We start from the raw sequence: 12,201 nt of genomic DNA on the forward strand, positions 1-12,201 counted from the left end.
GATGAGTTTAGCTATTTTAGAACTATTTCAAGATACATTGAACTAAAATAAGGTAGTGAAATATTCATTCATTTACATTTTATTGATACCTCTGTGTACCTTGTGTTGGGTATTTGGCAATGATCCAAATATAGAAGATCCTTACTCTTATGGAACTTACATTTTAGTATGGAAATATAGTAAACAAACAAATGAATAAAGGAAGTGATGTGGTGAGAATTAAAAGGTGGTGGAAAGTAAAACTAATGGTAGTGGGGTTGGTACCTTAAATAGGGTAATCAAGGCAGAGCTCTTTGTTGATGTGACTGATTAAATTGCACCTGAAAGGGGAGGAGGATCCAGCCACACAAAGAACTGTGGAAAAGTTCAGAATGCCCTCAGAGGGAACATGCTTACTGTGGTTAAGGTACTGATACAGATGTACCAAGCTTAAGTGTGGTTGAAGTGTAGTGAGCAAGGAAGATAGTAGCAAGTGATGAAGGAGAAGAGATAGGCAGCAGATGAAGCTGTGAGGTCTTACAGGATATGGTAGGCACTACAAATTATAACAAAATGTGGAAGCTGGGAAGGAGAAAGAGTATTGCAGTAGTCTAAGCAAAAAGTGAAACTGATAGTGGCTCAGAGGAGCAGGCAGAGATTTAAAGAAGTAGACAGATTTGGGAACTGTTTCTATAGTACAGTGAGCAGGCCATAAAGACAGGTTGGATTTGGGCATAAGGAGTGGGAAGACTGAAGGCTGACTACTATATTTTTGGCTTTATCACTGTGTAGCTATGTGCTCCATTTATTGTGATGGGAAAGTTTTTTGGGGGGGAGGTTTTTTGGGGAATGTATTACATTTTCTCTTAGATATGGTATATTTTATATGATCCTTAAAGACTCAGATGAAAAATTGTGCAGGTACTTGGTTATTGCAGCCATCAGCATGTAGATAATTAAAGCTGTGGAACTAGGTGAATCTGAGGGAAGATCACTGAGAAAGAAGAGGGCCTAGGACCTTTTTCTCTGATGTGCCAACATTTAGCAGTTGAGCAAAATAAGAGAGGTCCACAAAGAAGACTGGAAAGGATAGCAGATGAGGCAAAAAAAATACTGAAGATGGTGTATTGTCACTGAAGGCAAGAGAAGAAGGTGTTTGCAAAAGTTGGACTTGATCATGCAAGGTGAAGATGGAATATAGTCAGCCATCTTTAGCCCCTGATCCTATGCCAGTGGATTTAATGAACTGAATTGGAAAATATCTGAAAAAAATTACATTGTTGCCGATGTGTACTATATAGTAAGGCCTATGATGATTGTGTCTGTACTAAAGAGGTAGACTTTTTTTATTCTCTGAATAATACAGTATAACAACTACTTACATAGCATTTACATTGTATTAGGTACTAACCTGGAGATCATTTAAAGCAGGTTTAGTCAACCTTTTTATACCTACCGTCCACTTTTGTATCTCTGTTAGTAGTAAAATTTTCTAACCACCCACCAGTTCTACAATAATGGTGATTTATAAAGTAGGGAAGTGACTTTACTTTATAAAATTTATAAAGCAGAGTTACAGCAAATTAAAGCATATAATAATAATTACTCACCAAGTACTTTATGTTGGATTTTCGCTAAGTTTGGCAGAATAATTTTTTTTTTTTTGTATTTTTCTGAAGTTGGAAATGGGGAGGCGCCCGAACGGGATCCACCTGGCATGCCCACTAGGGGGCGATGCTCTGCCCATCTGGGGCATTGCTCTGTTGCAACCAGAGCCATTCTAGCGCCTGAGGCAGAGGCCATGTAGCCATCCTCAGCGCGCAGGCCAACTTTTTGCTCCGATGGAGCCTTGGCTGCGGGAGGGGAAGAGAGAGACAGAGAGGAAGGAGAGGGGGGGGTGGAGAAGCAGATGGGCGCTTCTCCTGTGTGCCCTGGCCGGGAATCGAACCCGGGACTCCTGCATGCCAGGCCGATGCTCTACCACTGAGCCAACCAGCCAGGGCCAGAGTAAATCTTTATAAAGCAACTTACTATAGTTAAATCTATCTTTTTATTTATACTTTGGTTGCTCCGCTACCGCCCACCATGAAAGCTGGAATGCCTACTAGTGGGTGGTAGGGACCAGGTTGACTACCACTGATTTAAAGTACATAGGAGTATGGTGTGTAGGATTTATGCAAATACTGCACCATTTTATGTAGGACACTTGAATATCTGAGGATTTTGGTATCCACAGGGATCCTGGAACCAATCTCCTGTGGATATCTAGGGAGGACTGTAGATATATGTATTTTTTGTATTTTTCCAAAGTGAGAAGCGGGGGCGGAGGAGGGCAGGGGTGTGGGGGAGACAGACTCTCACATGTACCCGACTGGGATCCACCGGCATGCCCACCAGGGGCGTGATGCTTTGCCCCTCTGGGGCATTACTCCGCTGCAATCTGAGCCATTCTAGTGCCTGAAGTGGAGGCCATGGAGCCATCCTCAGCACCCAGGCCAACTTTGCTCCAGTGGAGCCTTGGCTACGGGAGGGGAAGAGAGAGATAGAGAGAAAGGAGGAAGGGAAGGGTGGAGAAGCGCTCCTCCTGTGTGCTCTGGCTGGGAATCGACCCCCGGACTTCCACATGCCGGGCCCACGGTCTACTGCTGAGCCAGCTGACCAGGGCTCTGAGATATTTTTATACCTAATCACATGGAAGATATTGAGGGCCTTGGCGAGAGTTTTGTCCAGGACAGAGGCCACATTGGAGTAGTTTGAGGAGAGAATGGAATGCGTATGTGAAGATAGTAAATGTATACAACATACAGCTCCTTCCTTTCTCCTCTGCCCCCTATAATAGAGGTAGAGATTTTGGCATTAGATGGAGAAAGGGCTTATGGTGTCATGGAAGGATTTATCTTTTTTCTTTTTCTTTCTTTTTTATTAATGAGAGATTCTAGAACATGTAGTTGGTGCATTGATGGAAATGCACCAACTACCTGTTGTGCAGGAAAGAAGGTTTGGTGATTTTCAGGGAGAGCAAAGATCATCACAGTAGGAAAATCCTGGAGTAGATAAGTATTCAATAGATGGAAAACAGAGAGGATCTAAAATGTAAGTGGAAGAGGGTTTTTTTTGCTAGGAATAAGGGAAACTTCTTTGATTGTAACAGGAATCCATAGAACTTGGATGGGTGCACGATGCCAGCAAGTTTGTAAAATCTAAGGGGTGGGGTGTCCATCTTTTTCTCAATGGAAATGTTAAGTTTGTTTAGATTCTCAGTGTGATGGGTCAGTGGATATTTCTGAAGATTTATAAAGAGGAAGTGGTTTGAAATTGTTGTCTTGGATTATGTGTAAATATATTAAACTAGAGAAACATAGGATTTCAAAGCAGAGTAGAATGCCTATTTTTGATTTAGGGTAATGTATTTAAAGTGAAACCTTTGAGGAAAGTTGTATGGTTTCTTCAACATTCAGATCTAGAATGTAGTGTGATGTTCGTATTTGATTTTAATGGATAAAGGGCTAGGGAGTTATGACAGGGATGGGCCGTGGACTCTCCTGTGTAGAGAGGAAGAGGAGTGTGGAGATGCAGAATGCACTGAGGCGAGTGCAGCACCACACAAGGTAGGACTCAGGACAGTGAGGCATTGGTACGTCCATGTGCTACAGTTCTTCGTGCAGCTTGGAGTGCTGTTGGGAGTTGTTGTCAAGAGAAAAGGGAATTTGAAAGAAAGATTTTGAAGGTGTTGCAATTGGTAGGATCAATATATTACAGATATTTTTGTGTAATTTTTATATGGGTTTATGGGAAAATAAGACTAAAGGGTGGATATTGTACCACATATCAGCAAGAGAGATACAGAAGTGATAAAAAAAAAAAAGAGGGAACACAGCTGAAGGAAAGGCATAACTAATTTAGAAATTAGAAAATATTATTCTCTTTATTGTACCAAGCACAGAAATTAAGGTCTGAGAAGATAAGTACAATGACATATTTTGAGATCCAGAAATCTGTTTTAGAACATTTCTGAACATGTCTCACTTGATATTCTGTATGACCAAAATTCACTAGGAAAAAACAGATCGGGAAGTGTAATACATACTAACAAATCCACTGGAAGAGCAAACCCAAAATCTTGGCCAGTGATATAACCATCAAAGTCAAACTTCCACATTAGCAGAGGAAAAGACAACCTAGTCTCTTACTCTCTCCGTTGTTAGTATTGCCTTCACTTTGTATCCCTTATAACTTGCATAGTGCCTACCATATAATAGATGCAAAATATTAGAAGTTTGATAAAAAATTTGTGCTTGAAAATAAAATAAATCATAACATTTAGAGTTTCATTCTTCTGGAAATGTAGGAAGCGTGTTGAACATCCTTTATTATAGTAAGTGTAGAATTTTTATTAATATTTTCCCTTGTCAGTTTGTTAATTTGCTTTCCTCTCATACAGTTATTTACCTGTGCATGTTTTTTTTTTTTGCCAGTCCATCTTGCTAAAATGCTTATATTTGATCTACATAATAACTCTTCATATTCTTAATTATAAAATTTATATAACTTTTTAAAACTATAGGTACCTTTATAACATACAGATAAACAAGAAGGGGAATTTGCTTATAAACTCATTTCCTGTAAATAATAATTTTTTTTTAATATGTCATATGTACTACTTGGTAACATAATTTTTCACTTTGATTTTCTGTTTTGTCAGATATTCTTATAATTTTATAATGTGGATATATTAAGATTTGTTGAACTCATCTGCCATTTGAGAAGATATTTGATTTTTTATTGATTGATTGATTGATTTTAGAAGCAGAAGAAGGGAGAAACAAATACTGATTTGTTATTTCACTTATTTATGCATTCTTTGGTTGATTCTTGTATGTTTGTATGTGCCCTGACCGGGGATCAACCAAACTGCAACTTTGGTATATGGGAGGATTCTCTAACCAACTGATCTGCCTGGCCAGGGCCTGAGAGAGGTCTATTTTTATTTTTGTATTTTTTTGATAGTGTGAACATTATATAACTAAATTTTTATGTGCATCATATTTATTTCCTTAGGGAAAAGTCCTGGAGCAGAAAAACTGGATCAAAGAATATAAACACTTTAAAATACATAAATATTTTAGGCCCTGGCCGGTTGGCTCAGTGGTAGAGTGTCAGCCTGGCGTGCAGGAGTCCTGGGTTCGATTCCAGCCAGGACACATAGGAGAAGCGCCCATCTGCTTCTCCACCCCTCCCCCTCTCCTCCTTCTCTGTCTCTCCCTTTCCCTCCCGCAGACAAGGCTCCATTGGAGCAAAGTTGGCCCGGGCGCTGGGGATGGCTCTGTGGCCTCTACCTCAGGCGCTAGAATGGCTCTGATTGCAACAGAGCCACGCCCCAGATGGGCAGAGCATTGCCCCCTGGTGGGCGTGCCAGGTGGATCCCGGTCGAGCGCATGCGGGAGTCTGTCTGACTGCCCCCCCATTTCCAACTTCAGAAAAATACAAAAAAAATACATAAATATTTTTAAATTGCTTTCTTAGAAAAATTGTACCATGAGAGCATCTTTAGTCTAAAAATATGTTTTAAAGGGAACAAAACTTTGTAGTAGCATTATTAGAAAGCTTGATATTTGATAGTTCATTATATAAACTGTTATTTGGGCACAATAATTCAAATTTCTATGATTTTTTTTAGTACATCTTTGATTTCATAAGGAATTTTTCAGTTAACAATTTATTGGATTATATTTATGCTAAATTTAATCTTCAAAAACAAAGGTGCATTTAACCAAATAACTAGTAAAATTACATGCCATGCTTACATAAATATGCAATAGGAATGTAAATATGTCTGTAGCATATGTCATTCACAGCAAATTACTTGTCAGTAGTCCAAAGTGTCAGGACCATTGAAATAAAACTTGCATTCTCAACATAGTATGTGAAGGGCTTCACTCTTCTTTTGAAAATGCCTCCCTAGCTTTGCCTGTGCATTTGCATACAGGTTTGTTTGATTAATTGCTACTTGACTCATCTATCAAAATGCTAAGCTCTGGGATCACAAAAGATCAGATTCCCAAACCTCTTTCTAGAATTAATTTAAATATTAATGCGGATACCTTGTAAAGATTCAGGGCAAGGTGGTTCTTATTGTTACTGGTAGCCTGTTTCAGTATTATAATTTCTTGAAAAAAATTCCAAAGTTATATTTTAACTCATCATTATACAGTTGTCCTGTTGTGGTATAAAATTGTAATAATCTTATAAATAGTTTAAAATATGTAATAAGATACACTTTTAAATTGTAATTTTTGGGGAAACATGTTCAAGAAACAGTTATAAATCATAAGTGTAGTATAGAGTTTCATGAGTATGTTCTTTGGTTTAGTGATCATTACACATTGAGTTTTTCATTGTGTTTACTTTTTATATGTTCACAATTGTGATTTCAGGCAAAATTTACATACTTATAAAATACATAAATATTAAGTCAGCAACATGATCAGTTTTGACAGACACCTATACCCATGTAACCAAATCTTTATAAAGATGTAAAACATTTCCATACTCCAGAAAGTCTCCTCATTTATTTTGTTCCCTGCTAATTTTATCCTGTTTCACCTAACTTCTCTGATGTTTTTCACCACAGATTTATTTTGCTTGTTTTAGAACTTCATATAAGTGGAATCATACAGTGACTGCAAGATATTTGTGATATTCTTCCATTCATTCTTTGTATAAGTAGTTTGTTCCTTTTGTTGATAATTAATATTTCATTGTGTAATATTGCATTTATTATTTGGAGGTGACTATTTTTTGTCTAGTATGACTATGCAAATTCTTTTTGTAGACATACATTTGTATTCTCTGAGTTAAATACCTAAGAGTAGAATTTCTGGGTCATAGGTTGGTAGGTATTTACTTATTTTTTTAATTAGCAAACGGTTGATGTTGCTGTATCATTCTACACTCTCATCAGAAATTTTGGAGAGTTCTGTTTGCTTCATATACTTACCAACACTTGGTGGTTTCTGTATTTTTAATTGTAGTGTTTTTAAGGGTGTGTAATGGTATATTATTGTGGTTTTAATTTGCATCTGACAGTGACTAAAGATGTTGAGTGCAGTTTCATGGTCTTGGCCATTCATGTATTTTCTTTTTTGGACATATGTTCAGGTCTTTTGTTCTCTTTTAATTGGGTAATTTAAACTTTTATTACTAATTTTTAATAGTTCTAAGTCTATTGTCAGATATGTGTATTTTAAGACTATTTTCTCCCATTTTCTTATTTATTTTCTTAGTTCTATATGTTGATGTGCAAAAGTTTTTAATTTTGATGAAGTCTGAAGTCTAATAAATGGATTTTAATGGATTTTGTTTAAGAAATCTTTCCTCACCCCAAGATCATAGAGATACTGTCCTGTTTTTCTATAAGCTTTATTATTTTAATTTTTACTTTTAATCTGTTATTTAGTTTAACTATTGTGTATGATGTAATATCAGGATTGGTATTCATTTTCTTAACAGGTTAATATTCAGTTCCAGAGCCATTTGTTGAAAATATGTTTTTTTTTCCACTTTGAATGACTTTGATGCCATTTTTTACATTTAGTTGACATAAGTATGTGTCTGTTTATGGGCATGGTCTTTAATGGAATGATTTTTTTGTCCTTATGTTAGTGCTGTGCTGCATTGATTACTGTGAATTTTTATGTCAGGCATTGACAGTCCTTCAACTTTGTTATTTTTTAAGGTTTTTTGTAAGTTATTATAGGTTTTTTGCATTTTTCTATAAATACTGAAATAACATTTACAATTTATATAAAAAGCCTTTTGGGGTATGATTCAATCTCTAGATCATTAGAGTGAAGAGAAATTGACATCTTAACAATTTTAAGTTTTTCAATCTGTGGTATTTCTCATAATCTTCTTAATATTAATAAATGTACCACATGCTTTAAATTGTAAGAATCTTAAAATAGTCCAATTTCATGTCTTTATTCTTTAGATATATTGATATATATTTTAATATTTATTTTGAATCAAATAATAAGTTATCTAAAAGAAATTATGAGAAGTAAAAATATTCTTTTATGTTTATTTGTACAGTTATCATTTAGGTATGTTTTATTTCTTCACGTGAGTATAAATTTTCATTTTGTTGTCTTTTTCTTAACTTGAATAACATCTTTTAGCATTTTCTTTTTTCCTTCTTTTCCCTCTCTCTGTGTTACTCCTTCCTCTTTTTTCTCTTTTCTAATACCCATCTGCTGCTGTTGAGTTCAGTCCTCATTTATCTGAATATATCTTTGTTTCACCCTCATTTTTAAAAGACATATTCACTAGATATAGATGGATATACTGTTTAAGCTAGATATAAGTGATGCCCTATGGGAGTCTTCTGGATTTCAGATATATTCCTCCTTACCCTATTGTATAATAGCAACCTGATCTCCCTGGTGTTCAGGATTAGTTTCCCCAGCCAGTTCAGTAACCTACTTTCTTACATATTGATTCAGAGGCGTGAGGAGCCTTAAGCAGTCAGGTGACAGTTTCAACTTCCCAGTTAATAGAATTTTTATGTCTCTAAGTCAAGGGTCAGGAACCTTTTTGGCTGAGAGAGCCATGAACGCCACATATTTTAAAATGTAATTCCGTGAGAGCCATACAACGACCCGTGTATGTTATGCATTATCCAATAAAAATTTGGTGTTGTCCCAGAGGACACCTGTGATTGGCTCCAGTCACCTGCAACCATGAACATGAGTGGTAGGAAATGAATGGATTGTAATACATGAGAATGTTTTATATTTTTAACATTATTTTTTTTTATTAAAGATTTGTCTGCGAGCCAGATGCAGCCATCAAAAGAGCCACATCTGGCTCGCGAGCCATAGGTTCCCAACCCCTGCTCTAAGTGAAAGTTTTTCTCTCTTTGGAACTAAGACCAGTGGGTTAGCAGGACCTATTTGTAGAAATGGAAAGCAAAGATTTTGCTGATGAATTACTATGGGTAATAGTGAATAGAGGCTCATATTTCTACCCCTTAATTACTGGACCTGTGAATTTTGTCGATGAATAGAGCTGCATATGGTGCTCTGATTTAGAGCACGTACATTACCATGTAGAACCTTACCCTAGCCTCGCTAGGTATTGCCACTGAAATCTATCCCTCTGTTTTATCAAGCCATTTGCATCAAGATTAAGGGGAACATTGGTAAGAGCAGTGGGCCCATTGTCACTCTTTATTTGCTCTGAAGTGAGTTCCTTGATGGGAACAGGGCTGTGTGGAATCCCATGGTAGTACAGGTATTCTGTATGTCTGTGAATGGTGGTTTTTACATAAGCATTGCATTTGAGGAAGGCAACAGAGGAAGACTTCTTTCCGTAAGAACTGTAAAGAACAGTTTTAGTAAGCAAACAGGATAAAATATTATCATCCAAGAGCAGAGTTTCAGAGTTAAGGATTAAAGAGAACTAAGAAGATCCTGGTTGTGGGTATTGTTTGAAGATAGATTTTACAGAATACATGAGTCAAAAAACTGTAGAAAATATCTTCCTTTTATCTAGAATGTTGGCAGGAAATTTTTCTTTTAAATGTAGGAAAGTAACCTCTGTTGTTGGATCATAGTGGCACAGATGAGAAGCCAGTCGTCCACCCAGATCAGTGTTTCTCAAACTCTCTGGGTGAAGGGCCATAGCTTTTATAGCATAAAAACATAAATTACTAAACAATGGAAAATTCATAAACAATGGAAAATTCAAGCATACGTTTTTGTTGTTGTTCAGTTCAACGGCCATACAATTGCTGTGTGAAATCCCTCTAAAATGTTGAATTGCTTCCTCGGCACGTTAGTGCTAGCTTCATCACAGTATCACTTTCGACAGTGCTCGCCCCTGGACCACACACTCTGAGTGCACAAGAGAAACTTGAAAAGTGGAAGGATTGTTTAATGAAGGATTACTGGGCTAGAACTGACAATTGGGAACCAGGACGATGCAGTTCTTATTCGTGCCCCTGAAGAAACAGCATGTGAAAGGAGCTGTGCTCTGCTAGAGAGAGTTCAGAGAGGTGTCACTGGGACTGAGGTGGTTTTCTTATTGAGCTGATAAATAAAGGGTATTAAGCTTAAAACTATATGCAAGTATCTTAGCAATGAAAAAGTGTTTCCAAAGACCACAAGTGACCAAATCCAAGGAAGGTAGGTAAGAGAAACATTTAAGCCAGAAGAAAATTAGAGTTTTAGTTGACTTTAGGGGAGCTAAATAGAAAGTAAACTATTTTTCACTGAGATTGTTCTTAAATTACTCTCTTCTAAGTGGTTTAGTTGATGCTCCTGGCCTTGCATATAAACACCAATAAAACAATTTTAAGAACATTTAAAACAATTTAAAAAGCATAATTGATTGCTTTTATTGAAAAACATGGAAGTGTCCTGAAAACTATACCGACTTTCCAAAGCTTGTGTTACAAAAGTCAACAAATCAGTCCACAAGTATTTACTGATTTTTTATGGAGAATACAAGTCATTGTATTTACATATTCACAGATAATAAGAGTCTTATCCCTGAAAGAGAATGACTTTTATATAATATTCAACTTGCTGAAAGTTTGATTTGTCATACAATTTTTAAAGTTTTTCTCCTGTTTTAATCTTAGAAGTTGGGAGTGGCTTCTGCTAGGATTTAGCAATATTTGGGCAATACTCATTATACAACAAAAAAATTAAGAATGAGCACTTAACTGATTGACAGCTCTATTGAGATTACATTTATAACAGCAAACAAAGTTTGCAAACCAGGAGGAGGCATCTGTGATTCCAGGAATACAATAGCTGAAAAACAGCTTAATAAACAATTAAACTGTGGCTAGCATCCAGTGAGTACTAATACCACTTCCTGAACCCTGCTTTGTGTTTTTTTAGAATAGTCCAAGAAGCATCTCTATTCTTCTGTATAATAACTGCCAACTTAACATTTGGGTTATACAGTTGTTTGTTTCTGGATTTTGAGACAATCCGTTAAAGTTTACTTAAGAACCAACTCATTACAATGGTATTATTTACTGAATTTTGTTTTCCTGGCCATTAGCTAACTACAGGATTCAGCATTACAAGGTTATAACTATATATAAAGGATCAAAATACCACCTCCTAGTTAGTGGCATTAGCCCGAGAAGTAAAGTCATCATCTTAGAAGCAAATGCCTTCTAGCACTGAAGACATTATCCAGAATGAATTAGCTATATCAGGCCTCTTTCATGTGATAATTTTATAATTGTCTTAATTTTAATTATCTCAATTTAAAATACAGGTATACATCTTATTACTTTTTGGTTTTTCATATTAAACAACAGAGATGTAATACTTTTCTGATACAGCTTATATAAAAACAAAAATTCAAAACACTTCTAGAATTTTTATTGAAATTTTGAAGAAATGTTAATGAATTGCCACTTTTAATTAATCTATTAGAATTCTCATCTCAAGTCTCAGATTTTATTTCTTTTTCATTTTATAAATAAATTTTTATTAATGCTAATGGGGTGACATCAATAAATCAGGGTACATATATTCAAAGAAAACATGTCCAGGTTAACTTGTCATTCAATTATGTTGCATACCCATCACCCAAAGTCAGATTGTCCTCTGTCACCTTCTATCTAGTTTTCTTTGTGTCCCTCCCCCTCCCCCTTTCCCCCTTTCCCCCCCCCCCCCCCCCCCCCCGTAACCACCACACTCTTGTCCATGTCTCTTAGTCTTGTTTTTATGTGCCAAGAATGTATGGAATCATGTAGTTCTTGGTTTTTTCGAATTTACTTATTTCACGTTGTATAATGTTATCAAGATCCCACCATTTTGTTGTAAATGATCCGATGTTATCATTTCTTATGGCTGAGTAGTATTCCATAGTGTATATGTGCCTCATCTTCTTTATCCAGTCTTCTATTGAATGGCTTTTTGGTTGTTTCCATGTCCTGGCCACTGTGAACAATGCTGCAATGAACATGGGGCTGCATGTGTCTTTACATATCAATGTGTCTGAGTTTTGGGGTATATACCCAGTAGAGAGATTGCTGGGTCATAAGGTACTTCTATTTTCAGGTTTTTGAGGAACCACCATACTTTCTTCCATAATGGCTATACTACTTTACATTCCCACCAACAGTGAATGAGGGTTCCTTTTTCTCCACAGCCTCTCCAACATTTGCTATTACCTGTCTTGTTGATAATAGCTAAT

At 36.3% G+C, this 12,201-nt stretch overlaps 1 protein-coding gene across 1 annotated transcript in view; it reads left to right on the plus strand.

Moving 5' to 3' along the window:
• Positions 1–12,201, plus strand: part of MIPOL1 (mirror-image polydactyly 1) — a 347,233-nt gene that overhangs the window by 105,729 nt on the left and 229,303 nt on the right. The gene's annotated exons all lie outside the window — the stretch shown is intronic.

This window comes from Saccopteryx leptura, chromosome 6, assembly GCF_036850995.1.
Source record: "Saccopteryx leptura isolate mSacLep1 chromosome 6, mSacLep1_pri_phased_curated, whole genome shotgun sequence".
Lineage (NCBI taxonomy): Eukaryota > Metazoa > Chordata > Mammalia > Chiroptera > Emballonuridae > Saccopteryx > Saccopteryx leptura.